The sequence below is a fragment of the Lampris incognitus genome, chromosome 3, assembly GCF_029633865.1.
Source record: "Lampris incognitus isolate fLamInc1 chromosome 3, fLamInc1.hap2, whole genome shotgun sequence".
NCBI lineage: Eukaryota > Metazoa > Chordata > Actinopteri > Lampriformes > Lampridae > Lampris > Lampris incognitus.
This window is the reverse complement of record NC_079213.1, coordinates 9,082,633-9,088,632: the sequence shown is the minus strand read 5'-3', so window position 1 is coordinate 9,088,632 and position 6,000 is coordinate 9,082,633. Positions and strand designations below refer to the sequence as shown.

Here is a 6,000-nt window from a genome sequence, read left to right as displayed (position 1 = left end):
AGTTTGAGGGCTTACATGAGGTATCGTCTGGCCGGCGCCCCTCCCCCAGGAAGTATATGTATTCAGACAGAAATCAACCAAACACCATTTGAACCAATATTTAAGGGCTGCTGACAGGCGCTCACAGGCCGAAAAACACTTTTATTGTATAATTTTTGCATTATACAACTAAATTATATTTAACATGTTTAAGTAGATTTTCATCTCTTGATATTTGAAGGGGGGCAGTGCCCCTGCGCCCTGTACTGGCCAGCCGCCACTGATCCTAACACACATTCAAATGCGCTCTTGGCATGAGCTTGTACACAAGCACACATGCAATATCAAATGCACAGACACACACACACACAGCCTGAGCACACAAAATCCTTTATCAACAAGTATGTTCAAAAACGCCCAGTCACATGCACACATATTCAATCAAGCTAACACACACACACACACACACACACACAATTCGTCTGCCATGCAGCCGACTGTTAGCATGCTGGAACAGGAAGTAGCATGGTCCAGCTCGCCTGCATGGGAAAGAATTTCGGAGTGATTCCCAGTAGCAGCATCCGTCTTCCCAAACTTTCAATTCCCTGGCGATCGGGGTGGTGGTGGGTGGTGGGTGAGTGGGTGGGTGGGATCGGGGTGACATCGCTCGCATCTGAGCAGACGGAAAAGGCCACAGTTTTCTTGTGCGCACACGGGGTAAAATTTATGAGCATAAAAACGGGTCCCGGGGGTCCAGCCCGGTCTTCTTTATTACTGTTTTTGTTGCAATGATACGTAAACGAATTGGTGAGCAAAGGCTCGACGGTGTCAGGACGGCGTTCTGCCGGGAAGACGATGAGAAGAGGGAGCGCCGAGGCAAGCTTTAGTTCTCCCCCCTGACGCCTCTTGCTACTGGTGAACTACCCTCCCCCTGTAAAACCAACTCAGGCCTGCAGACTCTCATCACAGTTCACACTGATGCATACGGTTATTCATGAATAACGTGTTCATGCACGCGTGCATCCGTCTACATGACGAGGAAATAACGATGCATTTTTTCCCACAGTCATTTTATTGATTACTTTCACACATGGTATTTTAACATACGGGTTTGTGTTTGGGTGCTGCTCTAAGTGAAAGTACAGTGTTGTACCAACATTAAGAATGAGAGAGAGACCTGCAGTATGTGGCGCTTGTGCTCACCATCAGTTCGAGGGCATCTCGTGGCTAAAGCAATGTTGCCGAAGTACATTTGGGCAAGGCGCCGAACCCCAGAAGTTACTCTGCAGCAACCCCGCACACTGTCCTTCTTAAGGGGTGTATGTGCATGTCTTTGTTTGTGTGTGTGAGAGAAAAACTAGTGAAGGCTGCCCTCTCGGACCGTGTCGGAAAAACAATCCCCACTGTGAAGCTGATGGCATACAGTAATCACTCCAAAGCGTGCTCGCCCTCCGTCGCTCTCTCTCCGTCACTCTCTCATTCTCTCACTCCCTCTTCTCTTGCTCACTCTCTCCTTTCTCTCTTATCTCTCTCTCTCGCTCACTCTCTTCTCGCTCTGGCTCTCTCTTACCTCTCTCGTTCGCCCTCTCCTTTCTTTCTCTTATCTCTCTCTCTTTCCTCTCTCGTTCGCTCTCTCCTTTCTTTCTCTTATTTCTCTCTCTCTCTCGCTCTTCTCTTTCTCGCTCTTGCTCTCGCTCGTTCTCTCTTGCCCGCGCTCTCCTTTCTCTCGCCCGCTCTCTTATCTCTCTTCTCGCTCTTGCTCACTCTCTTTTCTCTCTCGCTCTCTTCTTTCTCGCTCTTGCACTCTCTCGTTCTCTCTTGCCCGCTCTCTCTCCTTTCTCTCTCTTTTCTCTCGCCCGCTCTCTTCTCGCTCTTGCTCTCTCTCTCTTTTCTCTCTTGCTCGCTCTCTTCTTTCTCGCTCTTGCACTCTCTCGTTCTCTCTTGCCCGCTCTCTCCTTTCTCTCTCTTCTCGCTCTCTTTTCTCTCTCGCTCTCTTCTCTCTCGCTCTCTCTTTTCTCTCTCGCTCGCTCTCTCCCTCTTCCTGCTCTCTCTCTCATGCTCTCTTTCCCCTCTGGCTCTCTCCTCTCTCTGGCTCTCTCTCTTCTCTCTCTTGCTCTCTCTCTCTTCTCTCTCTTGCGCTCTTTCTCTCTCTCGCTTGTCCCTCTCTCTCTCTCTCGCTCACTCCAGAAGGTGAGGAGAGTCACCTCTTGATGAGAGTTCTCCCTGCATGGCCGAAGATGGAGGAAGTGACTCTGGTGTTGTGACTCCCTGTCCTGTATGTCAGACATGTCTCTGGATGCGGAGCAGGGCGGTGGAAAGCATTCATGCTGCGTGTCTGTGCTGCCCAGGAAAACTGCTTCCTCCATGCCTGAGAGGAGAGGAGGAGAGAGGAGAAGAACACCTGAAAATAGAGGAGGAATGAGAGAGAGAGAGAGAGAGAGAGCCGAGGAGAAGGAGGAAGAGAGACAGGGCAGAGCAAGAGATGGAGAGAAAAAAGAGGCGCATGAGAGAGGGAAAAATAGGAGCTAACATGTGCATGTTGAGACAGACAGACAGACAAACAGACAGAAAAGAGTTGTCAAAACTGTCTGAGACCTGCTTTAGTCCATTTATTGCAAAACTCTCACCTAAGAGAGACAGGAAGAAACAGATAATGTGTGAATGAGTGTGTGTGTATGTATGGGTGTGTTTGTGTGTGTGTGTGTGTGTGTGTGTGTGTGTGTGTGTGTGTGAGAGAGAGAGAGAGAGAGAGAGGAAGAGAGAGCGATAATAAACCTCCTGAGTTTCTCAGGAGGTTTATTCATGTGGTACAAAACAAAACTGGACAGACACATCAGTGTCATGAAAAAAGTAAAATATCATATCTGGCTAAAAATTAGAAAAGAAATCTTCAACTCACAAGAAGACCCCTTCCTCTGTGCAACATATATTATTCCCCCCTTATGAATGTCCCTATTACACTGAAGATACACTTACACTGTTAGAGACAGAAACAAGCCATTTTCAGGCTCAGGGAAATGTTCTCACTTGTGGAGATCTAAACACAAGGACAGCCACCCAGAATGCCTTTGTATTTTCAGATGGCAATAACTACATTTGTAACTCACTTGATGAAGTCAATAAGTTTGTTGACTCCCACAGAAGCAACTGTGATCCAGCTACAAACAGACATGGAAAAGAACTCTTGATGCTGTGTCGCAGTCTGGGTCTGTATATTGTCAATGGTAGGATAAGAGGAGACACTCTTGGAAGACATACATTTTGCTCGCCTCTTGGAAATAGCACAGTAGATTACATAATAACCGATATCGACCCCTTGTCAATTACAGCATTCACGTCAAACCACTAACCCCCCTTTCTGATCACAGCCAAATCACTGTGTTCATCAAAAAGACAGAAATCAGCACTATCAAATCACAGCCCAGTAAGCTGCTCCACATAAAGAAATCATACACATGGGCTGAAAACAGCAAAGAGGAATTCAAGAAAGCAACTGACAATCACAAAATCCAAAATATTTTAGATACCTTCCTAGATACCCCTTATATACTCAGTAAAGAGGGTGTCAATCAGGCCGTGGGAAAAGTTAACAACTTATTTGGAAAAAAAACAGCAGAAAAAGCAAGATTAAAAAGATCAAGCTCAAAACCAACATTTAAGAAAGAAGAAACCTGGCTTGATAAAGAATGTCAATCAATAAGGAAAGAACTTCGCAAGTTATCCAATCAGATACACAGAGATCCAAATAATACATCAATTAGACTTCTATATTGTGAGACACTAAGACTATATAAACACACACTCGGAACTAAGAAAGCTCAGTACACCTGTAAGCAACTGACACTGATTGAGGAGTCATTAAACACCAATCAATTTTGGGACAATTGGAATCGCTTCAAAAAAACAAATCATGAAGAATTAGTGATACAAGATGAAGACATCTGGACAAACCATTTCCAAACTCTATTTAAGAAAGTCCAATCAGATCAAAACACGGACCAATGTAACATAATAAGCAAACTAGAAAAATTAGAACTGTCAATCAAGGAATATCAAAACCCACTCAACTCCTCCATCACTGAGCAGGAACTTTTAGACCAAACTGGAAAGCTGAAGCCCAAAAAAGCATGTGGACCTGATGGCATTCTAAATGAAATGCTAAAATCTATGAATGAAAAGTCTCAATGTGCTACACTTAAGTTATTCAACCTAGTTCTGAGTGTGGGTTATTCCCCTGATATCTGGAATCACGGATTAATTACACCAACTTTCAAAAGATAAATTTGACCCCAACAGCTACCAAGGCATCTGTGTGAACAGTAACCTGGGGAAGGTATTCTGTAGTATCATTAACTCCCGGCTAATAAAGTTCCTTATGAAACACAATATCTTGAGTAAAAGCCAGATTGGGTTCTTACCAAATTACTGCACTACTGATCATAGTTACACCCTACACACCTTAATTGAAAAACATACTCAAAATAAAAACAAATTATTCACTTGTTTTATCGACTTCAAAAAAGCATTTGATTCTATTTGGCATTACGGATTGTTCTACAAATTAACAGAAAGCAGTGTAGGGGGAAAAACATATGATATTATAAAATCAATGCACTCAGGAGCTAAGTGTGGAATCAAAATAGGATCCAAAAGAACTCACTATATCCCTTAGGAGTGTGGCATGAAACAGGGCTGCCCTTTAAGCCCAACTCTATTTAACTTTTATACCAATGAGTTGGCAACTATGCTGGAAAACTCACCAGCACCTGGACTCACTCTGCAAGACAGTGAGGTCAAATTCCTGCTCGATGCGGATGACCTGGTCCTCCTTTCACCATCAGAGAAAGGACTCCAAACTCAATTAGACCTTCTTCAAAAGTTTTGTCAGACTTGGGCCCTGGCAGTTAACATGAGTAAAACTAAAATAATGATGTTTCAGAAAAGATCCAGATATCAGGGAAGACAGCACTTATTTAGATTAGGATGACGATACATTTAATTATATCTACCTAGGCCTTAGAATAAATTCTAGAGGAACTTTCAACATGGCAGTGAATGAACTAAGACAAGGCATGTAGGGCTTTACTTGCCATAAAAAAGACAAATCTCTTTTGAAATTCCAATTAGAATCTGGTTAAAAATATTTGAATCAGTCATAGAGCCAGTTGCCCTTTATGGCAGTGAAGTTTGGGGTCCAACTACAAGTCAAGAACTAGATAAATGGGAAAAACATCCAATTGAGACCCTGCATGCTGAATTCTGTAAAAACATTCTTAAAGTCCATCGGCACACTACAAACAATGCATGCAGGGCAGAACTAGGCCAATATCCTCTTCTGATTAAAATTCAAAAAAGAGCAATCAAATTCTGGAAACATCTAACGTTCAGTGACCCACACTCTTTCCATTATAAAGCCTTGCAATACCAAGAGTTGAGCAAAGATAAGAACTCTCCTACCAACCTGGTCTTCAGCCATCCTGTTCCCCTAACACATACTAACACTTTAGAGGCACAAGACCAGGTCCAAACTGCACAACATATTCAGCTTCAACAAATTCCCTCAAACCTAAAAGACAATTATGATGAATATTGGCAATCTAAAAGAAAATCCCAAAGCAAGATGCAATGCTATTTGGCCCTAGACAGAGAGTACACATAAGCAGATTACCTCATTCAAATAAAAGAAACAACTTTGAGAAACATACTGATGAAATACAGACTCAGTGAGCATCGCCTTGCCATAGAAACAGGTAGACATAAAAAGACCTGGATCCCAAAAGACGAACGTTTCTGTCAACAGTGTGAAGACAATGTTGTCGAGACAGAGCTGCACTTTTTGGCTGAATGCAAGGCATTCCTGGAAATCCGCGATTATTACTTCCAGAAATCTGAGAAGAGACACCCCAAATTCATTGCCCTGCCAAACCCCAGAAAATTGCCCTACATACTAGATGAACATAGGGACAGCTGTATTGTGGCTGCACAGTATGTTCTAGCCTGTCACCATCTGAGGGACAATGA

General features: G+C 43.4%; 1 long non-coding RNA gene across 1 annotated transcript in view; it reads right to left on the bottom strand.

Annotated features, from left to right (window-relative positions):
* Positions 1-2,119: 2,119 nt before the first annotated feature.
* Positions 2,120-6,000, bottom strand: part of LOC130110758 (uncharacterized) — a 116,118-nt gene continuing 112,237 nt past the window's right edge. Inside the window, exon 4 of the long non-coding RNA XR_008810060.1 lies at positions 2,120-2,380. This is a non-coding gene — a long non-coding RNA (uncharacterized LOC130110758). The remainder of the gene's footprint in view (positions 2,381-6,000) is intronic.